Source organism: Octopus bimaculoides, chromosome 2, assembly GCF_046866305.1.
Source record: "Octopus bimaculoides isolate indiv1 chromosome 2, ASM4686630v1, whole genome shotgun sequence".
Classification (NCBI taxonomy): Eukaryota; Metazoa; Mollusca; class Cephalopoda; order Octopoda; family Octopodidae; genus Octopus; species Octopus bimaculoides.
The window spans coordinates 68,505,745-68,532,766 of NC_142929.1; the positions used below are offsets into that span (position 1 = coordinate 68,505,745).

A 27,022-nucleotide genomic window follows, 5' to 3' on the forward strand; every position below is an offset into this window, starting at 1 on the left:
CGATGGAAACATTCGTGTTTGATAAGTGCCAATACACGAAACTCTCAGCTTTTGACTTACTCTCTAACTTCTGCCGATGATATATATACATATTACATATATGTGTAAAAAAAATCCCATCACCTGGTCGCTCGACACGCTAAAATAGCAGCCAAAGTATCGCCCTACCTAAATCACACGCCCATTGTATGTAATGTTCTAGATTATCCCTAAAAAGACAGTTTGCTGAAGGCTGGAATGTCTTTGATGATACGTTTGCAGTATCAGTGTTGATTTGAGGCTAAATAACAACGACATTATGGTCAATTTCTATATTAACACTCACACGAGTTTCACTAAGCAAAAAAAAATTGATTTTTGCGTGGAATCAAATACCCTGACCTTCAAATATGCTGCGAATCCCTTATTTTGGTTCGGAAAAACTTAGGTGGGGGTCCCCCTATCCCAGAATCATTGGAAATATTTTTCGTTGAATGAATTCCTGTGGCCTCCTAATATTGCAAAAGTAGGTTACTTAAGGTGAGCCTGGTAATTGATGGTTTTGTGGTCATGTTGTTTGTAACTTATGGTGAGCCATGGTGCAACCAACAACATGGTAAAATTCCCTGCCATTAATTTGGTGTGGATAGGTAATATCAAATAATTCAATCGCAACATACATTTAAATTAAACATGAAAAATATTGAAATATTATCATCACTTACATGGAAAAATTGAAATATTATCTTTCAGTATTTTATAAGGTAAAATCTTGAATTACTAATTGACACATTATTAATTATCTTATAACAGCAATGCCTGGAAAAATCATAGATTGCATGGAAAAATGTGAGCATGAAAAGTAATATTCTTAAGATTATAAACCTGGAAAGGTACAGGACAAGTTATTAAACCTGTAAAAGTATAGGACAAACTATTACTTCAAGTAAAATAAAGAATAAGAAACATTTTACTTAAAATATTGCAGCTAAAATTAAAATTTGAATATTAAAAATTATTTTATTATAGTTTACAAATAACACTATACTTATTTAAGTAGAATTTGGCTAATTTACTACCTTAAATACAGAAAAAAGTGACTAATTAGACAAACTTACAAATTAGCTGAACAGTTTTGTATAATAAATTTAAAAGATGAGAACTGTAAAGAGTGATAAATTAGAAGAACTGGCATTCTTTGCTGCAATATTTTAAGTAAAAAGTTTCTTATTCTTTATTTTACTTGAAGTAATAGTTTGTCCTATATTTTTACTTGTCCTGTACTTTTCCAGGTTTATAATCTTAAGAATATTACTTTTCATACTCGCACTTTTCCATGTAATACATAAATGTGTAATGGTGTCTGTCTGTATGTGTGTTTGGGGTTACTCTAACTCCACCCACACCGTCCAACCGATTTTAATGATTTGGGGTACATAGGTAGATCACATGCCCTAAACTTCAAATAAGGCCGGAACTTTTCAAAAACTCGATAATGCTCAGTTGGCATCGATTTTTGTGAGCTCAATCGGACGTTTCAATGGAAATTTCCATAACGATGTTATTTTTCCTGCGGCTTTTGCATATTTTGTCCGATTTTGATTAAATTAGAGGAGTGAGAGAGGTTCATGGCAGTGAGAGTTGATGTCAGTAATGGCGTTGACAAAAGAATCGATAAGTTTGCCTGAGCAGTGGTTTTATAAAATCAATAGGCCGTAATTTTTATATTTTCTATCCGATTTTAATGAAATTTGAGATGTAAATAAATTTTGTGGTGGAAGAGATGGTAAAGGTGCTTATTTAATTCAAAATGGCTTGAAAAAGGCACAAATGAAAATAAGCACATTTCCTTAGAGACATCCTTGTCGATTTTGTAGAAATTTTACACGTGATTGCAGTTCATGTTCATTAGTTGATTCCAGCATCAAGAGCTGACAAAAAAAAAATCGATAATTGCACGTGAGCGGGGTATTTTATGAAATCAATAGGTCTTTGTATGCAATTAACCATAGGATTAATATTTTATGCTGTAACTTTTACAGAATTCATCCGGTTTTGATGAAATTTGACATTTAATTAAAGTTTATGGTCGGAGTCATGTAATAGAATTAAAATTAAACTGGTGAAAAGCAGAAATCGTCAAAATTCTCTCACAATAAAAATAATGAACTGATTTTGAAGAAAATTGACCCATGAGTAAAATTAAGCACCTCGACATAAGAAACATCGATTATTCATATAATGAATTAGGATTTAAAAGTCAATAGGATATTCTCATGTGAATGGGTCATATGGATTCTATTTTATGACACAACCTTAACACTTTTCTTCGGATTTTGCTGAGATTGGACACGCTGATCAATTTTGTACAGAGAGTGGCATTAAGGGGAGAAAAATAGATAATCGTCACTCTCAACGGGTCCAGGTACACCCAAACGTTTGACTGCGGTTATAGAGACGGTCCAGTATGTAGGAGTGTGTCAAAATCGTTAACCGGGTAAAATCCCTACTGAACCAGATATAACGTCTCATTGGATAAAAGTTGACACGAGGAACGTAGAACATTTCAATACAAGGTCAGAGATGGGCTTAACTTCAACACGGAAAACACGAGCAATGCCGGGTCAAACAGCTAGTTAATATATAAAGCCATATTTAATTTCATCAGATACGTTACCCTGTAAAGTTTCAGCCTGCCACATTTCCAGCTTTGATAACTCGACAATTACGTATTCCATAGCAAGGGCTTCTTGTAGTGGTTACGCGATACTTAGGTCTTCGAACAAGACGTTTTTCTCTGTTAGAAAATACAGCACTGCGTTTTTCTAGAGAGAAAGCATCACGAAGACCTCCAGCTCTAGACAGGTTATCTTCGTACAAAATTTCACTTCTTGCAATGCAAGTCTCCAGAAGCCCAACCAAGAGGACTGCATAAATTAAACAGACAATTCTAACCATGTTGAACATAATTACTGTTGTCTATTTCAACTCTCTTTTATAGCATTGATTCAGTCATTGTTCTGTCGCATATTAATGTTATGCACGTGTTTGGCTGCAATTTTATTAATCCTTTGCTATACCCACGTGCGCTCAGTAAGCAATGTTAAAACAGCTTACATTGCAAGTGTTGTTGTTACATCTGCTGCTCACAGATTAAGTGTATTACAACAATCTAAGTTATTATATTATTTTAGATTATAAAAGGCTCTACTACTTAAGAAATCATCGTTGTAAGTGTGTGTTGGATTATATTGATATCCTTTGCTGTACCTCGCTGTACTAAATTAAAGTCAGGCGAACAAGTTTTTGATGAATATTTTTCTATTGTTAAAAGATACTTTAAAAAGTATTTAAAATGCTAATAGTTGCTAAAATTCTTTGGTAGAAAGGAAACCCAAAACATTGGGTAAACATACAAGGTCCATTCCAGAAGTTTTCCGACTTTTTCAGGAGAAAAATTCATTCAGAGTAGTACAAAGCTCTAATTTACTTCGAGGTAGAATCCTCTGACTTCAATGCACTTGCTGTAACGCTCTAACCATTTCGTGAAGGCCCCATGGATTTTCTTCAAAGTGGAGGTGTTTAGGACAAGGGTCCTGGGTACCTTCACTTTTTGGGGACTTCATCCTCAAAACGACTGCCGTTGGAGTTTTATTTCCAGCTTGGAGAACGTTCAAAAGTCACAGAGAAAAGTACAGGACAGCAGGAAGAATGAGAAACAGTTTTGATGCCCATCTCTGTCAAGTAGTTGGTCACCAGGATGCTCATTATCGAACAGCTTGGGAGCAAACTTTGCACAAATTTTGAACATGTTCAGATTTTAAAGAAAAAAACTTGTGTACATTTGTCACACTCACTCCAAGTTGTATGCTTATTGTCTTTATAGACACACGACGGTCTTCATCAAGTAACTTGAGAATTTTTTTTCAACGACCTTTGATGTTCTGACGTCCGTCTCCCTCCCACACCTCTTATCGTTTCTTTTATCTTTCTACCGTTCTTGAAATTCCTGTGCCAGCGAAAAATGTTAATTCATAAGCGACCTGGGCGCATTTCATAACTTTCAGTAGTGTTTTTACCAAGTTTAACACAAAACTTTATTGCATAGAAAACTTCCAAATATCCCGGTTGCATTCTGCTAACTAGCCAACAAGAAATGTTTAGTAGGTTGTGTTTAAAGTGCTGCTACAGCCGTCTCCTTCAATCTGGAATAACAAAAGCTGACCGATCATCTTATGCATCTGACTCACAATATATAGTAATGATATATTAAAGTTACAATAATAAAGGACAGATATAACTGCCTCTCTTAAAAAAAGTCTCAAAACTCCTGAAACGCACCGCGTAATTAACAATTTTTACTAGAGAAAAGTATTTCATTTGTAGTTATCTCGTTATTATCATAATTCCTATTTAATGAAATAAGAAATCACAGGATACAAAATACATTTCCTATTATATTCATGGTATTTTTGTTTACATCTAAATTAATTTTCCTTTTGTCTGGTGGGAATAGTTCAATAAAAAAGTCATTTGAATATCTTTATACATTTCTCCAAACTTACATTTGTATTTCTGAGATTTACTGATAGGGAAGATTTTCCAATAAAATTAACAGCCAAGGTAATGGCATTTATTCCACAACTTTGTACATCTTCAGTTGTAATAAGGTGAAAACAATAAAAATAAGTAACCTATCGGATATGTGGTTTTTTTGTGGATCTTCAGATGCAATATTACTTGGCTTACTTACAAGGAATGAAACTTGGAGGACTTCTAGACTACAATTAATTATCTGTTTGAAGAATTAAATATATATTCTATTAGTTGCATACTAGCAACCACTCTACTTCATATGTTAATGCAGTATGGTTGAAATCTTGATTAATAATAGAAATGACTTCTAGATTAATTGTTTGTTAATATAGGCACAAGGGAAATTTAATGAGGAAGAAGTTAGTTGATTGCATAGATTAAGTACATGGCTGGTACTTTATTTAATCGATCTCAGACGGGCAAAAGGTAAAAGCGAATTCGATAATATCTTAAGTCAAGATGTAAAATGCTGTAAAAATACCACAAGGCATTTTGTACGACGCTCTGATGCTGCTGCGAATGCACCGCCCAATAAATGTAGAGAATATGAAAATTAAATCAGATAATTTTCTTCTCCCTATTTTTGTTTACGATGTTTTACACAATTGATATGAGAAATGTTCTCAGCTACTAGATTATCCGATAACAACGTAATTATTTACTCAGAGATTAATGTATAATAATCTGAAGTATTACCGAGATTGGAAGACACTGATTCGAATCTATTATCCCGTTAAAGTTCTGTCGTGACTAGGGAGAATCGTTATGCCAATATTATTAACACACGCACTGGTTCAATTCCACCCTTTTATTATTAGTCAATTGGATAACTATCCGACTAACTAAACGATTGTTTGTTTAATTTGGTTGAACAGTAAGTCATTTGTTTTGGTCTTGTCTGTCAAAGCTCTTTCGTTTCTACCTGCAACCTTTTCACTGACTTTCAACTTCGTCCGCTACAGAAGTTGCGTTTGTCTGCTTGCGACTTATATATACATACATACATACATACATACATACATACATACACGCGCGCGCGCGCGCACACACACACACACACACACAAACACACACACACACATATATACAAATATATGGGGTATTATGGTTATCGTATTTGCAGTCTTAACTCCATATTAGCAATAATTACGGAATTATCCTTCCGAGAAAATAATAAATATAGAAGATTATTATTAGTTAATACCAACTAATTTAAATAGATAAAAGAGTTGTTGTATTGATGATGTAATTGTTTATATATTTTTGTTGCAGTTACATGTAGCAGAAGACTTAGATACTTAATTGTATACATTTATATATACACACATATTATTGTATGTTGTGATGACAAGAGATTATCTTGGACATGAAAGGGTTTCAATTGGTATATGTTTGAGATATAATGAAGTGAATTTCCATGGTTGTAGATTTCACTTACTTGATTGTATCGTCCATTAAAGTGTTTTTGTTGTTTTTTAATTGTAATTGATGTATGATTGAATAGTTAACGCTCACACTCACAACGCACATTTGAATTAAGATTTACAATCCAGTCGTCCTTTCACACGAAATTTTGTCTTTTAGGAGGCAAATACCCTGAAGTGATTATATATATATAATGGAACTGTGATTATGTATATCAGAAATATATATATATATAAGTCGAAACAGTTTGTTGGACTTTTATGGTTTTTAGAATTATTTATATAATGTTATGTCATATATATTATATTCATAGTATTTAATGTAATATTGTAATATGAATAAATTATTTGATTGACAATAGAATATCTCCATATTTAATTTATCTTTACATATTTATATATGTATAAATATGTATAAATATGTATATATGTATGTATGTATATATATATATGTGTGTGTCTATATATATGTATATATATATATATATATATATGACTGTGTGTATATATATATGTGTGTGTGTGTATGTGTTTGTACCCCCACCATCGCTTGACAACCGATTTTGCTGTGTTTGGCGAAACACACCGATAGAATGGTGTCGATTTCTTCGACTAACGGCAGTGCTCCAGCTTGGCCGGTGTCATATGACCGAAACAATTAAAACTATAAAAAACTATGCCATTTTAATCCCGAGCAACGCTAGGTATCTCTGCTAGTATATATATATATATATATATAATATATGCATGTATGTATATATATATGTATATGTATATATATATATATATATATATATATATATATATATATATATATATATATATATATATATATATATATTACACCATATGTTACATATATATATATATATATATATATATATATATATATATATATATATATATAAAACAATTGCAGCGTGGAAGGTGTTTATAAGCCATTTAAAATAACACACAAAATCCGTTAGATTCACTTCAACATTTAAATTTAATTTGTCAAAATATTAAATTTAAATGTTGAAGTGAATCTAACGGATTTTGTGTGTTATTTTAAATGGCTTATAAACACCTTCCACGCTGCAATTGTTTTCGTTCCAGCACTCGATCTCAGATCAGGTCACTTGCTATGCAAGTGCATCTCCGTAATATATATGTATATATATATATATATATATATATATATATATATATATATATATATATATATATATATATATATATATATATATATATATATATATATATATATATATATATATATATATGATTATAGAAGAATGGCGGGTTGGTAAGGATATAAAACTAATTTTTTAGCATACTGCCTAATAAAGCCTACGAACGTTTCCATTCAGTCCAGAATATAGTTGCAAATTCAAAGATTGGAATAAATCCACAGATTAGAGTAAAGTAGGATTTTGAATAATATTGGGTAGAATATTATCAGGCAATATTAAAAAATAAAATTATAGTATAAGAGTATAAAATTAAAATACAACCAAATAATAATAAATATATAATACAAAATGGAATAAAACATAAAACCGTTATCTATGTAAATTTCTATTGGTTTACATAATCAATGTATTATTACTGCCTGTGTATTTATTATTATAAAATCTTATCGAATCAGATTGATGTGTTTGTGTGTGTATAGTTTAATTTGAAGAGGAAAGCTGTTAAAGGTATGTATTATTTATATATCTGTATATATACTCATATTAACGCGTAGCATATGTATATGTGTTTGTTTGTATATATCTGTTATATGTATATGTGTATGCATGTATGTGTGTACATGAGCATAAAAATATTATTAGTATATGACATATTTTAATTTTTTTAAAACTGAACAAAAATAATAATAATTAGTTTTGATATTTTTATAATATCAATTAAATTTAATCAAGATTTTTAAAATTAAGAGTCATATTATTACTAGTAGATTCAGAGAGGAGAAAAAATGCGTATTACGTGGCTGCCAAATATAGATTAGGTGTATTACGTCATAAAATTATATTTTCTTAAAGACCATCAAAATTATTTATAAAGTAGGTTATCTAATTATATAGCAATTAAAAAAAATTAATTGATTAGTTTAATTATTTCAATTTCAATCATACAAAGATTGTTGATTATACGATTCTATTTAATAGTAAATTATATATTGTATATTATACGATGTAATGTTATTTATAAACTAATTTTACATATAGAGATATAGTTACATAATACTAATATTATATTCGAGTATTTAATATATATATGGTGTATCAATATTCTGAGGGTAGATACTTGGGGATTTGTATCCAAATAATTGAACAAATAATTTGAACCCAGAATGTAACAACGGACGAAATGCCACTAAACATTTTGTGCGGCATGCTAACGATTCTGCTAGCGCGCCGCCCTAAGGCAACTGAACATAATAAGAAACGTTATGAACTAGTACCACACTCCCCAAAACAAAACAGTCGGAATATACATCAAGATTCATATCGTGAAATTTCACTTATTCATATTGAAATCCATCATATTGACAGCCATAAATTTTGAATCAAATTACCTCAGTATTAGAATAATCATGAAAACTATAGTGTCGGTTTATATCATGGTGACTCCTACAGAATGAAAAAGGAAGGTGACTCGATATTAGATGCCTCCATGGGAAGTTATAATGGGGCTGAAGTCACAGATTTCACCGGAGTATTCATTCTGGAGCCCCTCAGTATGAGTACATTCCTCTACTGTTCAAGCCTGCCCAGGTTTAATCATAAACACAGAACAAAACATACATATACTTCTATGAGGTGTTTCTTCACGGTTACCTTCAATAAATTACAGTAATAATAAAATTTGGAATCATGTAGTTTATGTATATACAAGTATGGTTATTCATATATATATATATATATATATATATATATATATATATATATATATATATATATATACAATATATACATTACATATATGCGCACACATACATTTCTATTTAGTAAATATATACATATATATACACACACACAGACAGCCCCCACAAATATATATATATATAGACTAATCAAAGGCTGAATGGCAATACCTATAACCGCTTACACTTGTCTCATAAATTGCTAGGGAAAACAGAGGGTGAAAGAAATTATGATGAGTTGTTCTAAGACTGGAGGTCTACTGGGAAAGCTCGCAACAAAAGAACTCCTCTAAGCAACCTTAAATAACATGTGATAGCATTGAACGGATCGGCACATTAATTCTACCACCAAAGAACTGAATTTATAGTCAATCCGACAATATTCCGTGTGCTTCATATTTACAAAATTCCATGCCTAATATGTGAACTGATTAGAGGGTTTAGCAGTGAATACTTGCCATTCAAAAATATCGAACATAGCAAAATGATATGGTGAGATGTACATCTTAAAAGCAATGCATATGTTGTTAAAATATCTTCAACACTTAACACTGACAGCAAAAGTTAAGGCTTCTCAATATATGCATGCTTAACCTTTCGTGGACGGTGGGGTCTCTTGGGAACCCAGCAAATTTTAAAATTTATGCAACTTTTACATTTTATATTTAAATGACTTTTATTGTCAATAGTTTACGTATGCACAGACAAAATTTAAGTTATAGCATAAAATATGGTCATTGGGATCCAACTAGACCCCATTGGCCTTCTGTGAAATTATTTCCTTTCGTTCTTTTTTCAGATATTCTGATGAAATATAAGTCAATTTTCTTCGTATTTGTACTGGTATGAATCGATATACTTCGTTCTTTTGTTCTTTTTGTTTTATTTTATATTTTGTGCTATATGTATAGTTTATAAAACTATTTAAAAAAGTGCTAAATTTCTTGTTCTGTATCATGCACTCACACATATATACACGATTAAACAAATATTACTTTGTGGACAGTGCAGGAATGCGCCAAAATAAAAGGGAACCCCAATGGCCTTTTGTGTAATTCCAACCCCGCCGGCCCACGAAGGGTTAAGAGAATAATCGATAAATAATTAGATGATCAGAAGTAAAGAATAAACGCACGTGTGTTGAACATGTACAATGCTCGTGTACATCTTGTGAATGCTCGTGTATATCTTGAAATTTGTTTACTCTGCAAATGGAAATGTGAATTAGGTAATCATTTTAATAGTATAGCAGGTGGTTTTTTTCTCAGAGAATTTGAGAAGAAATTAATATAAAGCTCAATGTATTGAAACCACTTTTGGATGTATTGAAACCATTTTTGCTGATCGTATTCCATCCAAAATGAATTTGAAGCGGATCCACCCTTAGACGACCAATCCATAACATTAATGGGGCGATCTGCAGATTACAAACTTGGTCGGAGACAACGTTCTGATACTTTGGTTGATAAACACCAGAAAGAAATGAGTTGGCAAGAATTTACCTGTTGGAAATTTAAAAATTTATTGATGTTAGCGATTTAAATATATTTCTATATGTATAATTTCGAGATATGCATTCATAACTGACCTAAAATTATAAAATATTTTATCGTTTCGTGTTACAAATCTCATATAAAAAGTTACGATGCAGCAATATGGCTCACGAAATATACAAATAATAGAATTCTTTGTTGCCGGTTATCAATATGTAATCCTGCAGGTATCTAGGAATAAAATAGAGAACTAAATAACTAAATATACATCAATCTTGAACCATATTCAAGCAAAATATTAATTTCGCAATTATTATTATGATTTAATTTTATCATAAGCTACGGGAAGTTTTTGAAACCATGATATAATGTGAAGCTTCACATAACATCACAATTAGCGTTTCATAAGAAAGTATATATATATATATATATATATATATATGTATGTATGTATGTATGTGTGTGGGTGTGTGTGTGTGTGTGTGTGTGTGTGTGTGTGTGTGCGTGTGTGTGTGTGTGTGTGTGAAACAGGACAACAAACGTCAAGGCATAACAAGCATCTCAAGTCATATACATTATCATTCTTAAATTATTTGAGGTCTTACAGCTATTTCTGGGATATCCCAAGTGATAGGCGAGTATGCCTGAATATGGGGTTTTCTGTCATCAGCGACAAATAGAAAATATGATGGATCTAGATATGGAAATATTCAGATAAGAGATGTAGACAGGAAAATTTACAGATAACAAGGAGATAAAGAAATGAATAAATAAAGTTCATAGTTCGTTTTTACGAGGGTATGCATGTTAGTCCGTATGTCCTTAGGTAAAATCCTAGGTAAATGCAGGTATCATTATAGTAAAGTATAATTAGTGTTTTCGCAGCATAAATATCCAGGCAATATTTTGGCAGGAATGGGAATAGTGTGTTCATATTGATGTGGTTGGTTTGTGAGAGAATGGCAGTAGAAGTGGCTATTGAGCAAAGTAGAGGGAGGAGATAGAGAAAGAAAGAAAGGAAGAAAGGAAGGAAGAAAGAAAGAAAGAAATAAAGAAAGAAAGAAAGAAAGAAAGAAAGAAAGAGAAAGGGAAAGAGAGACTAATGAGGAAATGGAGAGAAATAGTAGTAGGGTAGCCTGTGGGGATAGAGAGAAGAGGAAGAAGGTAAGTGACAGGTCATTAGCATGGATTGGTCTGCGGCAATGGTCGAAAGAATAAAATAAGGAGAGAAATATAAAAATATCGAGTAAAAAAGTAAGGAAATAAGAAAATAAAAATATGTTAAGAAGAAATAGAGGGATATAAAATGAGTAAAAAAGAATTAATTGTAAAATAAGGGTACGGATAACGGAAGAGAGGAGGAAGATAATGAAAGGTAAAATAAAAATAAAAGGGATTCAAAGAGAATAGGAAAAGAAATAAAGAGAATAATAAATGCCAGCACTATTCCTCAAGTTTAGGGTTGGGGCATGAGGTCAAGCAGTAAATATTTGTGTCTGTTGAATGACTATGGTCAGTAGTAATAGATATATTCCTACCTATGGGGGAATGAGTATATTAAATGATGAATGGAGAGGCAGGTATGAATGGAGAAACAAGTTAAATATTTAATTGTTTAGAAATAAAAGTTACAGTTGAAGATTTGAGAGCCTAGGAGGCTAAGGTTTAAAGTTTAGGAGATAAATTAAAACCCGTAAGTTAAAGTAAAGAATTAACAGGTATTCTGTATGGTACTAATTCTGAGGGAGAAGAAAATAAGGGGATAGACATAAGTATATTATAACAACCATGAAACTATGCAAGTAGGCGTTATGTATGAGGGATAAGTTTACAATTTAACTTATGGAAATATTTAAATGTGCGGAAAAATTTGTGTTTACAAGTTGTGAAAGCTTCATTTTGTTTGTTGAGTAATTGCGGTGAGTAATGAGTTAATATCTTGAGGGTCTCTTTTAGGCAGAGTCCAGATGCAGAGCGCTGGCTCTGATATGGAATGCGGATCTTTGTGCTTTTCGTTACTGTTTACAATTTTTTTCCAATAGTTTTCAAATTTGGTATATGGATTAAGTTTTGTGTACTAATTATGAAGATGAAATTCATTTTCCCTATGAATCTACAATTAAAAAGTTATTAGCCTTTAAAATTTGCTAAATTTTGGTATTTTAGTTAATCAGAAGCGAGTATTTTAGACTTCAGCGTGGTGAAGAAATCTGTTTCTGTAGTAACCAAAGCAAAGAAGCAGCATGTGTTCCATAGCTGACTGCAAAGAACTTTATTTCTATAGTAACCAAAGATGCTTGTTCTATAATTGTTTGTTTTCATACCATTTAGGACTCACACTCAACAAATTGAAAGTACCTGGGCATGGTTGACTCTTATATTTGTGAATTTATGTGGAGAAGGAGATACAAGAAAGATAATTTATTTTATAAACTCCTAGAGTGTATTACAAACTTTCGTTCTTGAATCTTCTTAACTAATAAATGTCCGTTTTAAACAATGTTTTAACTGTTATTTCTAGCAACTCCTGTTGTCTTGTTCGTAGCTTTTAAATATTTAATCTGCTCGCGTAGCTAGTTTAATGTCTTGACATGCTGATGCCCTCACCTCACCCACCGATGTTGGAAAAGTCAGCAAACGCGCTCTTTTCTGATATTGGCTGAAAATTCTGAAAATTATCAAACTTTGAACACCAGTAACATTTTTGCAAAATTTTTCTGGAATAAATGAATAACAAATTCGAATTCAGCGTCAAAAATTACATCTATATGATGAAAACCACAAAGATCCTGGGATGCCAGAATCTATTATAACCCAGGATATCCTATATTGTATTTTCCTATTAATTAATTAATTGATTAATTTTTGAATGCATAAGGAAAATACGCGCGCGCGCACACACACACACTCTCTTTTATATGTATGGTAGTGTCCCGGTCTGTCCCTCTCTCAGTCTCTCACATTCCCTGTGTCTATCTCTTCCTGTCTCCCCCTTTCCCTGATATCAGCCACCCTCATTATGCCACATTTCCCTGAACCTAACACTCCTCTCAGTTTATCATGTAATAGCCCCAACACCTGTAGTCGGTACATTATTGATTTTATTGAAATCCAATTAGCCTAAAATTGAATTAGATGTTAGTTCAGCATGTGTACAAAATTTTCTGAAGATTGGTTCCCTGGTTTGGTCAGCAGGATGGTAACAGACAGACAGACAGAAATTGCCATTTATACACACACACACACACACACACACACACACACACACACACACACACACACACACATATATATATATATATATATATATATATATATACATATATATATATATATATATATATATATATATATATATATATATATATATATATATATATATATATATCTTGTGTGCATGTATGCGTATTCGAATATCTTTATTACTTCTTAAACTGTATCCGTTAGCTTCGTGATTTCCAGGGTTTGGTGTGTGTGTGGGTGTGGGGGGGGGGGGGTAAAATCATCTCTTAGCTACTATTCTTCTGTCCTGGGCTAGTAGCACCTGTCAGGATCCCATATATAAGTTACCTGGCATATATGATGACAATCCATGTGAACGCGGGGACGCAGTTATAACCAGCGCATGCAGTAAAGCTACTGCGAGTGTGGGATCCCTAGACGTCGTCACAGCATTCTTCCAGAAGAGGGATACTGTGATGTAAAAACCGCATTTTTACGTGATTGATGGTCATTTCCCTTCGACCTGTCGCGAGGTACTAATCACAGAGACCCAGAGAGTGGTATTCGTGTTGTACTAGCGTTTGTAGCTGTTCATTTACTCTTTTAGTGGCTGCAGTCATAGAACTTCGACTATATTAGATCACCTCTTCCATTTTTTTTTACCTTCAGTTTTGTTGTCGCTTAATGGCTGGTCTATGATTGAGTTTGTAGCAACTGACTTTCCTTGAGTGATTTCATGAATGCTGGCTAACCTGGGTATCGTCGTTAGGAGTTTATCCAATGTTTTTGTATTTCACAAGAGGTCCCTTTTACATTTTTGTGTTTTTATTTTAGGTAGGTAGTTGAACAACTGAGGACGTCTAAATATTAGACTGGTACTCTAGACTGTTTTTGTTCGTGGTTCCGAAGTTTGGGATATTGGAAGCTGACTCTATCTACCAGTTCGTGCATTAAAATTCTCTCTGAAGCCGAAGTTCTGAGCATGCCTCTCCAGGAATTTTCATATATATATGACATTATGCTTGTCTCTTCAGCGTTGAGGAGAGTAGAACTGCAGAACTTTGAAACATTCCCAGTGAATAAGGCTTTTAACCGAAGTTAATTTACTAGTGAACGTTCTTTGTAACCCTTTAATCTCTTCTATGAGACTGGATGAGTCTGGAGACCAGAGGTGTGAGCAGTAATCTAATCTGCTCAGAACTAAGGTTTCCATATTTAGCATAACTACTGGATTTCTTGTTACGAATGTTTGTAGAATCTATTTTATAAGATACTTGCATTTAAAGTAAATTTAAAGATCAGTTTAGTGATATGGCTGTTGAAAGATGCACCATTTGAAATGATTACTACCGAGTCTCAGATATGATTCGCACTCTTAATCATTGTGTTATCCGGTATCAGATAATGCGATCTGTGTAATCCCTCCGAAATGCAGAACCTGAAATTTTGATGTATTAAATTTCATATTGATTTTATCTGCCCATTGGTGAGGTTTAGCTCATTTTGGAGTGTCACATCTAGAGTTTGGATAGCCATGAATATTTTTTCGTCATCGGCGTAGCTCGTGAGTTGGTCGGGAACATTTGTGAGGATGATGATAAATAAGAATGGTCCTAGAACCGTGCCATGTGGTATACCATTTACTACCAGTGACTTTGCCGAGAGAAAAACGTTTGCAGCAAAAAGATTGATTCCTATTCCATAACAAGTCAAAGAGCCATTCTCCGAGTTTTCATGTGATACTAAGATCCCTAAGATATGACAGACGGTTCCATGCTCAGTCTTGTCAAACGCTTAAGCAAAATCAAGGTATGTACAGTCAGTGTTCATTCCTCTCATGATATTATTGAGGATAGTGTCATGGTGATGTAATAGTTGTAACAGGGAACATCATCCAGTCCGAAAACCATGTTGTATGCTATTTATGAGTTTTTTCCCCAGCTAATGTATGTAATTGTTCTCTTATCAGAAAATGCGATAAACAAGTTTAGAGGTGTAAGATGTAAAAGAAACAGGTCTGTAATTTTTAGCTTCAGCCCAGCTACCTCCTTTGTATAGTGGTGTTAGTATTAAGTCTCTCACTAGTTCTGAGAATCAGCCGGTATCTAGCAACTTTCGAAATAGCATCTTTAATGGTTTGGTGAGGCTGGTTTAGCATGTTTTTATTGATATTAATTTCTAGACGTTTTCTGTAGTATCAATTTCTAGACGTGTCTCTGCAGTTGAATTGTGCAGATCAAAGCATTCATTTGAATTATGTAATATTTTGTTCATTATAGGTTGGCAAAAAGCACTATTATATTTTTCACTCAAGAGTGTGAGTATTTGTGATGAATCACTTGTTTTTGATCCGTTTTGGCTCATTAAGGGACCGATCTGGTTACGTGTAGATGATTTTTGTTTGGCAAATTGGAAAAAAGGACTCAGGATTATATTTTATATTCTCCACTGCTGTGTGTCCTTTTAGTGAAGTTTCTGTTTCATAAGATACTTTAAGGTCTATTTCAATGTTTTTTTTTTCTTAAAATCTCATCTGTTGAGAGAGGTTGTTATTTTAGCTGCTTTGTCAATTTGGTTCTGTTATACATTAGTATCAGCCAGTCTCGTGGAATCAAGTTCTTGTAGAAATAAGGAATTCAGCATCGATTTCCTTCCACTTGGTCATCTTGAAATTCAGGTTCATGAAGAGTGAATCAAGTTTGAAGTTGTGTGTGTTGCTTTCGATGAACCATATATAAATAAATTGCATAATGTTATGGTCGGAGATAGCTGTTGGAATGGCCTGAACATTGTGAATGAAGTTTATATTGTTGGTAAAGACTAGATCAAGTATGTTATTTCTCCTAGTTAGAGAAGTAATCACTTGTTGCTGTAGGCCGTCTTTAGTGGAATCCTGGAGGGGGGCTATATCTCTCCTGTTTAATTGTCTAATTTCAGTTTGTATATAACCCCCGGGCCAGCTAAGATTAGAGAAGTTAAAGTCACCTGTTAAAAGTACATTGGCCTGTGGGTTGGTCTCATGTAGGATTTCGTCCGAAGGATCCTAGGCAATGCGTATGATGAGATGGAAATCAATCACATGCATTATTATTGTCAGTTCTGTGTAGAACATAACATGGTATATATATTCTCACATCCAATATGTCTGGGATCAAGTGTGGTTCACTTAGTGCTACACCTATTGTCTTTTTCTGAAATGTTTGTGTGATATGATACTTTTGTTCGATTTGCGAAGTGTGAGAGACCTTCCATATTCAACATTGTTATAGAGTTAGGTTTGCGGGCAAATGACAGCAATGGTGTATGCACTGGAGCAACCTCGTTGGTTGGTGCTGTGTGAGAGCTAAAAAGGTTTGGATATCTTTTCACCGTAGCTAAAAAAAAAAAAAACGTTTTCTTGTTTGAAAACGGATTGGGTGTCTAGAGTTGTAATGGTTGTACTGTTGGATATGTTTATGGGTAATCTGGTTTGTAGCTGGTGACCTTGCTATAATTCTATGACACACAAATGTCACAGTATGGTGAACTCATTTAATATCCCGTCTACTGAAAGTTCTATGCCGATAAAAGAGTGGCAAGGTGTGTAGACCTGATCAGTTGGAAGCGCACCGTAAGTTACAACTTATGTCGGTCACGAATGCTTCAAACCATAGACCTGCATCGGAACTAAATACTCATCTCAGAGGTAACAGAGGAAAAGTGAGTGATGGCACTATCAACGAAGAACGATAAGGAGACCAATCATCTGAGATAGGGGCAATCACCACACACACACACACACACACACACAAACACACACACACACACACACACACACACACACACACACACACACACACACACACACGATGGAAATTAATTATACAGTCAATCATAGAGGGACCAATGATTTCGCATCCGTAAAGCGCATAACCTTATAGACGGATTGTCGGACTCTAATGGCTGCAGGCATATAACCTCGTTTCAAATTGAAGAGAGAGAAACGTTAAAGTTGGTTAATTTGAACAAAAATATATATAGTTCAAGCCTTATGTGGGATAGGGTTATCGCCCTTACATCGGTTGATTCGGCAAATTTTTACTGCACTTATGAATGAACGAAGAGTCCCACGATTGTAGGAGGTAGCAATTAAGATGCGGACAAGGACTGAAAAACTCTTTTCTGGAATTTGAACGTGTCCCCGGGTCTAACGAGCCTTTTAGGATCCTTGCCTGCTCTGTTATGCAAAGCTTGCATCGTCTGTTGCCATTTATATGGGACCTCGGCTGTTCAAGGAGACTCCATTTAATTGCGTATGGGGTTATTTAAATCCTTTAGGCGCAACACGTGGCTAGCCAGGGATGTGAACTAATACCTTTCCAGAATCTTAAAGGAGGACTTACAGTTGTACAGGTTTTGCTTAAAGGCAATTCCGGCCGAAGTGATGTCTCTACAAACTTGTATGTTGGCTATCTTATCGCCTTTGGTGTTTCTTCCATTAGCCCCAGGTTTGTTGCTGCAGCTGCTGTTGTTGGAGCTGCTGACTCATCTGCGGCCGCAGCGTTGGTGTTGCTGCTGCTGTAGTTGGCCAGTCATAGAGTGACCAATGATTTCGCATCCATGAAGTGCATAGCCTTATAGACGGCTCGTCGGACTCTAATGGCCACAGGCATATAACTTTGTTTCAAGTTGAAGAGAGAAAAATGTTAAAGCTGGTTAATTTTGTGGACAAAAATATATATTGTCCGAGCCTTAGATGGGATGGGGGTTATCGCCCTCATATCGGTTCGAGTCAGCAACCTTTTACGGCTCTTATTAACGAACGAGAAATCCCATGCTTGTAGGAGGTAGCATTTAAAATACGGACAAGGACCGAAGACCTCTTTTCTGGAATTTAAACGTGTCCCCGGGTCTATCGAGTCTTTTATGATCCTTACCTGCTCTGTTATGCAAACCTTGCTACTGACAGTGTTGTTGTTTCTAGGCGTGGGACCGGTAGCTCTGTTGTTCCTGGCGTGGTAGTCACCCCTGGCCGCAGTGTTGGTGCTGCAGTCGTAGCTTTGGGCACTGGTGTTTCTCTCGCTTAATTCGTTGCTACTGCCGCCTCTGCCATTGTTGCCGCAATTATTACCCTAAGTGATGCTGCTGCCGTTCTGGCTGTTAGTGCAAAACAAAAACCTCGTCAAACCATTAAAGATGCTATTTCAAAATTTGCTGGATACCGACTTATTCCCAGATATAGTGAGAGACACAATAAGTAGAGAGTAAAATTGTCGAACACATTGTCCGAAAAAAGAATAATTACATACCTTAAGGGTGGGGAAACCCTCATAAATAATACACAATATGGTTTTCGGACTAGACGAAGTTGACTGTCACAATTATTACACCACCATGACACTCTCCTCAATAATCTCATGAGAGGAATGAACACTGACTGTACATACCTTGATTTTGCTAAAGCGTTTGATAAGATTGAGCATGAAATCATTTGTCATATCTAAGGGAACTTGGTATCACAGGAAAACTCGGAGAATGGCTCTTTGACTTCTTATGGGGTAAAAATAAATCGGTTGCTGCAAACGGTTTTCTCTTTGCAAAGTCATTTGTAATAAATGGTATACACCATGACACGGTTGTAGGACCATTCATATCTATCATCACGCTATCAGATATAAACTCACAAATGTACTGGGCCAACTTCACGAACTACGGTGTTTGGCTATCCAAACGCTAGAATATTCCGTCATTCTCCAAAATGAGGAAAGATGGGAGAAGAGTTTGAGATAGCAGTAATACACATGCGTACAAACGTAACTACAGAGAGAGAGAGAGAGAGAGAGAGAGAGAGAGAGAGAGAGAGAGAGAGAGAGAGAGATGCAGAGAGAGTGGAGAGAGGAATATAACTAGAGAAACAAATAAATCAGCGTCGAAACAGCACGTCGAAAAGGCAGCGCCAAAAGGCAGCGCCAAAAAGGCAGGACCAAAATGACTGCGCCAAAAACATCTCACACTCTATTCTACAGTGTTGTCAGACAATAAACTAACACATTGCAAATAACTTTTTAACCTTCAACATAATTTCTGAATCCTCTAAAGAACATTAGGACCTCATCAACAAACAGAATGCGAACAAATTCCTCTGACCAGTTACTGAAAAACAATCACAATCGGGTATATTACTAATAGGACTAATCTTTTAGTGTGACCATTGAATCTAAGTTGATACTGCATCCGTTATATTATAAAACGAATTCATCTTTCTTATCTACATGATGTGTAATATTTCCTTACTTAATTATTTGTAATCAAATTTTCTCTCAATGTTACATACGGCTAAAATCTATCAGAAAGGTAAAAATATTGTATATTTGTTCAAATTGTTCAAATAAATGGTTATATTACTTAAGAAAAATTTTAATTTGGTTCAGAGCAAACTCTAGGCTTCTGATCCAAAATGGTATGAAAAGCGTTTTAATTTGTTATTTATTTATTCATTCATTTTAGAAAAAACGGAAAAGGCAGTTTTTATAAATGGTAAGTAAACAAAATTTTAAAACTTAATAAAGCAGATAACAGCGAATTTCTCATCTAAGGGAAATAACTACTTCTAAAAGGTTTCCAAGAGAGATATTTCTAAAACGATACTCGATTTGTTCACTACGGTATAGTTTCTCCCACTTGCCTTTAGTAATAAGTAATATACTGCAAAAAAAACAGGGCGGCGAGCTGGCAGAGAGCTTAGTACAACGGGCGAAGTGCTAAGCGAGATTTTGTCTGTCTTTACGTCCTGAGTTCAAATTCTGCCGCGGTCGACTTTACCTTTCATCCTTTCGGGGTTGATAAATTAATTATCAGTTGCGTACTGGGGTTGGTGTAATCGACTAGTCCCCTCCCCAAAATTTCGGGCTTCGTGATTAGAGTAGAAATGAATATAATGTATTTTTATTTAAAATTCATTTTATCTATCAGGTCATCCCATAAGTTCTGTCCGATTTTACCTTTTTAAAATTAAACGAAGTTTAATAGTATTTTAGAATGTCTAATGGAATTAAAAATTATTTTCATGCATTTGTGTACATTTAAACTAATTAAATATTATTTTATAGAATAATAGAAATAAAATTTCTTTGATTAAAACCTTTTCTAACATGGAAGTATCCAAAGAGCATTTAAGGCACAAAATGCTTTATGAGTACAAAAAAAGAAAACTCTGCAGTCGAAGCGACTCGAAACATACACTCAGTTTATGGGAAAGAATACTTGAATGAAAGAACTTGCAGAAGATGTGGAGATTTCAGCCTTGAAGATGAAGATCGAACAGGACGTCCAGTTGAGTTTGATGATAAACTCTTTGAGGCATTACTTGAAGAAAATCCTGCATTATCAGTTGAAGTATTGGCAATAAAGCTTAATTCAAACCATACAACTGTTCATCGTCATCTTCAACAACTTGGAAACGTTCCTAAACTTGGAAAATGGGCACCTCATGAATTGTCCGAAAGCAACCGCAAATCCCGAGTTGACATGTGCTCTTCTCTCCATTTTCGCGAACTCATTTCACCCTTTTTAGATACACTTGTGACTGGTGACGGAACATGGCTCTTCTATCGAAATGTTAAACGTCGTAAACAGTGGCTTGGCAAAAGGGAAAAAGCTCAACCACAACCGAGAAGGGAACTTCATGGAAAAATGGTTCTTCTCTCTATCTGGTGGGATTGCTTGAATTGTTACCACTTAATGCAGCAATCAATGCTCAAGTTTACTGTCAGTAATTAGAGCGTTTGAACCAAGCTTTGAAGAAAAAAAGACCCGCTTCAGTGAATCGAAAAGGAGTGGCGTTTCATCAGGACAATGCGCGACCCCACACTACAAAGATCACATCACAGAAGATCGAAGAGCTTGGTTGGGAAAAAATTCTTCATCCACCTTATTCTTCCGACCTTGCTCGTTCAGACTACCATTTGTTTCGAAGTTTACAGAATCATTTGGGGGACATAACTTTCGCAAGCCCTGAGGAGGTCGAAACTGATATTTCAGAGTTCTTCGCTTTGAAACCAAAAGAGTTTTACATTGATGGGATTAAAAAGCTTGTAAGTAGATAGAAGGAAGTCATAGATAATTAGGGAAAGTACATTGATGATTAAATTTCAATTAAATATAACATTTGATCACTTGTTTTCTTTATTCAAAATTCGGACAGAACTTATGGGATGACCTGATATAATGCGTTTTTTAAAGATACATTTAGACAAAAAACTAAATAGGTAAGACTGAAGGAAAGGATATAGCCTCTTTTAAGACCAGTGAGGAACTGATGTCGTTAACTCTCTATTTTATTTGTAGGTCAGACATGTAGGTGGGTAGAGTTGTCAGTGCGAGATCTGATGAGGCGGGTGATGGTAGCAGTCGTTTGGAAATGTTTACAAATCATTCATTCTGGTCATTGGTCAGTTCAAGAGGACCTTCTCGAAAGTGTCTGCTCACAAAGCTGAGCTTATGTAGGTGTTGGTTATGGTGCTTTGTGAAGGACAAGGTTCTGCCGACACCTTATGAGTGCTTGTGCTTGGCTATTGTTCAACCATTATTAGCAACGTCTTCCACAATTGAAAATCTTCCTGATCTTGGTTTGTCTTCGAGGCTGGTGTCACTTTTCTTGAAACGTCTGAACCAGTTTTTTTGCCAAATGTTCATTAACAGTTCCTGGGCCTTGTATATCATTAATTTCTTTCGCCACTGCCCTCGCATTCAGTCCCCTCCCCCCCCATAGTTGGCGTAAAATGGCTCTAATCGCAATGTTTTCACCACTTATTATAAAAGCATTAAAATAGATACATGATTAACGTTTATATTTGTTATCTTGTATCTTTTACTTGTTTCAGTCATTGGACTGCGGCCATGCTAGGGCACCGACTTGTAGAATGGATCTACCCCAGTACTTGCTTTTAATAAGCCTGGTCTATAGGTCTCTTTAGCCGGGCCACTGGGTTACAAGGACATAAACACACCGACACCGGTTAAGTGGTGGACATATACATACAGACACACACACACTCACACTCACACACACACACGTGTCTGTATGCAACTGTACCTTCTGAGTTCAAACGCTGCCGGGATCGACTTTGTCTTTCCTCTTTTCAGGATGAATAATATAAGTCCCAGTTGAACACTGGGGTCGATGAAATCGAGAATCCCCTTCCACCGAAATTGTGGGCCTTGTGCCAAAATTTGAAACCAATATATACAGGTGTTTGTGTTTTTATGTGTAGATTATTTGTGTATCTAAATTTCGATTCAACTTTTTCACCCGCTAGAAGTGTTATGGGGTAGAATCCTTGAGCACGTCTTCCATCGGTTTCCGTCAGTAGCTACCGTGTCCAGTAGAACCTGCTGGAACTCCCAACGAGACCAACCGTGCGCATGGATGTTATCCAAGCAACCTCCTCATGGTCTACCCCTGGGATTCCTCACGTTTTTATATTTTGCCCGTAAGACTTGTCTATCGATTCTTTCCTGAGGCATTCTTACCTCATTTCCTTAGAATCGGAGCTGTGATCTCCCAATTCGGAGAAGTAGAGGGTCTACCCGGAACATCTCTCTGATGTCCAGACTACGCACTCAACAGAGTAACGTAACTCTAAAAACTATTCGGAAGAACCCCATTTCGGCCGTTTGTATTTGCGATCGTATTCTTTCTGTTATTACCCATGACGCGTGAATAAGCTAAGCTTTACCTGGTAGAAGTCACAACCCAAATACTTTTGAATCAGATCTCAATACTGGATGTTCAAAAACCGACTGACGGACAGATATTCAATTCCGGGAACATTCTCATTCCAAAAAAGTATAATATATCTAAGTAGAACAAATGTAGACTGAGATAGAGGGGACGCAGACAAACAGATTTTGCCTTCATTATAATCGATAAATCAAGAAAATATTAGCAAACGTTTTAATAGCAGCAAACTTGTGTTTTATTTAAATACTCACCGATTTATAACCCTAATCTCTACATCTACATGTGGACTATGTTGAGTAACCATTATTCATGTTTTTAAGACAGTGAGCGGCAGATTCGTTAGTACGCCGGCGGCATTTCGTCCACGTTTGCAATCTGAGTTCAAATTCCACCGCGATCGACAGTCCCTTGATCCTTTTGTTGTTGGTAATATAAATATCAGTCTAACTTTGGGGTGAATATGATCGGCTTCTCACTCCAACAGATTTCATGCTTTTCTCTTATAGTAGAAAGAAATATTTCATGTACGATTTTTATTTACCCATCCTCACTATCATATCTCCTAACAGTTACACGATTATTTACAGTGAAATAATATTCTGTGTGAATATATCGAAAGTGAAGTATTGTTTCTGGTTGGAACCTCCAGGTTTCCTGTCCTGAAATTGCCTGGCTAAGAGTTCATACGGTTGGAGGAACAATACCGGACACCTTGTAGCTATGTTATGGTACCAACCAGCATGTTACAGAGGGTGTTTAAGAACTCAAAGGTGCATAAAACGGCAGATCCACACAATTGTGTCCCCGACTTTGTTTCCTGATAATTTTAATAAAATTTTCTATAAATACCTCTCAGATGGTATAGATTACTCTTATCGGAATTTAATGTGAAAAACAAAAAACAAGGAGAAAAAATTCGCGAAATTACACACATATATACTGACACACAACGTATATATATCCACAAAATGGAACTTGAAATTTTGAAAATAAATTGGGATGTATATCAGTACATATGTGTGCGCGACCTGTATTTTTTTCGCATTAAATTCTGATATAGTCGTAATGTGTGCTATCGGAGAGGTATTTGTAGAATATTTCCTTAAACGATATCCATTTTTTCTGAAAGTTGTAAGGAAACAATTGTATGGAGGGCACACCTGTGAGGGTCTGCTCAAAATATCCCCACAAACACCAAAACCAAGGTGAAGATGACTCTGACTTCACTCTAGTCTTCAGGTGTCCGGGTACGTCCCCCGACTCACACATTCCCTAGCCTCTAATCACCGCGAAAGGTTGATGAAAGAGACTGAATATTATTAGAAACGAAGGTCTTGGAGAAACGTTTCCGATATTGGACTAGACACGAAATTCGTGAATGATTTTCACACAAAGACGCTAGATGCGCACGCGCAGAATAGCACACACATATGTACACAAACAAATATTTATATATATGATACATGCATTACATAAATGTGTGTGTATGTGTGTATGCGGGTGTGAGTGTGTTTGTGTGGATGTGTGTGTGTGTGTGTGTGTGTGTGTGTGTGTGTGTGTGTGTGTGTGTGTGTGTGTGTGTGTGTGTGTGTGCCTATCAACATATACAGATATATATGTGGTGAGTTGGCAAAATCGCTCGCACGCCGGGAAAAATGCTTAGCGGCATTTCGTCCGTCTTCATATTGTAAGTTGAAATTCCGCCGAGGTCTACATTGCATTTCATCCTTTCCAGGTCGATAAAATAAGTACCAATTAGGCACTGGGGTCGACGTAATGGATTTGCTCCCTCCCCGGCAATTACTGGTCATCTGTCAAAATTTGAAATCAATATATACAGACATAGAGACAGCTGGCAAGATGGTTAGCATGCTGGGTGAAATGCCTGACGGCATTTTGTTCTTCTTTACCTTCTTAGTTCAAACGTTGCTGGGATTGACTTTGTCTTTCATCCTTTCAGGGTCAATAATATAAGTATCAGATGAACACTGGAGTCGATGAAATTGAGAATCCCCTTCCACCGAAATTGTGGGCCGTGTGCCAAAATTTGAAACCAATATATACAGGTGTTTGTGTTTTTGTGTTATCCAAGCAACCTCCTCATGGTCTACCCCTGGGATTCCTCACGTTTTTATATTTTGCCCGTAAGACTTGTCTATCGATTCTTTCCTGAGGCATTCTTATCACATTTCCTTAGAATCGGAGCTGTATATCCCCATTCGAAGAAGGAGAGGGTCTACCTGGAACATCTCTCTGATGTTCAGGCTACGCACTCAACAGAGTAACGTAACTCTAAAAACTACTGGGAAGAACCCCATTGCGGCCTTTTGTATCTGCGATTGTATTCTTTCTGTTATTACCCATGAGAATCAAAACTGCTCCCGCTCATTCTACTTCTTCCATATACTTGATGCTACAAAAATGGCGATCTTACATTGCCGTTAATATTTATTACACTGAGCACCACAAGATTTCGCCGATTTTGATTATAGGAGGTATTCACTTATTTGTAATCAAGAAAGATCGTGACAATAATTGATTACGGAGCACTTCTAAAAACGACGAGGTTACATGATGGTGTGCTGAGAACTGCGACTACTGCTCTCCATACATTTGTTACGGCTGTGGTGGCACTTCATTGTTGCTGATATGCTGAATACCACAATAGATAAAGAAAACGAAAGCCTCAGACTCTTTGATCCACCACATAAGAGGTTATCTTAAATTATAAGGAGTTGCCCGCTCCTTCTTATGTCGCAAGGTTATTTCAAAATATGTTTGTCGTGCACCATCTTATGTAACCTAGACGGTGGGTATGATTTCATTTTTAGTTTGACGCCATGCTTTGTGTGTATTCCGCGCACGTTATCACGTACAAACTGCTCTGGGAACGAATGTAGTTTTGTTAACAGAACTATTCATATTGAATCAGTTTGCTGTATCTTCTATTAGGGGAGAAATAAATGTGGCTATCAGCTTTAACCTGTTACTTCGTATTCCTTGATGCTCCTTATCATACCTCGTTAAAATCAGAAGATTATAATAAAACCAGTGCCGTAGCTACATTTCCCCTTTCACTAGCTAAATATGTAGAATAAGCATGCATCTAAACATATACACACATATTTAATGTCTACACAAACAGAAGCACACATACACTCAGGCACACACACACACACACACACACACACACACACACACACACACAAACAGACAGATACAGACAAACAGACACATACACTCAGACACACAAAAGCGCACGTACATACATACACATATGAACACACACGCACACAATCAACTCACACACGCACACAATCAACTCACACACGCACACAATCAACCCACACACGAATATACGTGCATGTATGTATTTATGAAAGCATGTATGAGTGTGAAGTCAACTTGAAAATCATTTATTTACGTATGGTTTATGTATATGCCCACCGTTTACAAGTCTCCATCATTATTTTCTACATATATATATACACATACATAAGACAGTAGGATGTATTTTCTAAGAGATTGGTAAAAGCACATCCTTAACATAACTAGGACCGCATTTCAATGACTCTCATGTCTCCTGAGGCCCAGAAGGCACTCTTCTCCCTATCAATTATCGTTACTCTACAACGGATGTGTCTCTGTGTGTATGTGCGTACGTGTGTGTGTGTGT

At 35.4% G+C, this 27,022-nt stretch overlaps 1 long non-coding RNA gene across 1 annotated transcript in view; it reads right to left on the reverse strand.

The window, feature by feature from the left end:
* Nucleotides 1-2,950, reverse strand: part of LOC106884492 (uncharacterized) — a 4,471-nt gene extending 1,521 nt beyond the window's left edge. Inside the window, exon 1 of the long non-coding RNA XR_001411250.3 lies at nt 2,657-2,950. This is a non-coding gene — a long non-coding RNA (uncharacterized LOC106884492). The remainder of the gene's footprint in view (nt 1-2,656) is intronic.
* Between the last annotated feature and the right edge of the window lie 24,072 nt (nt 2,951-27,022).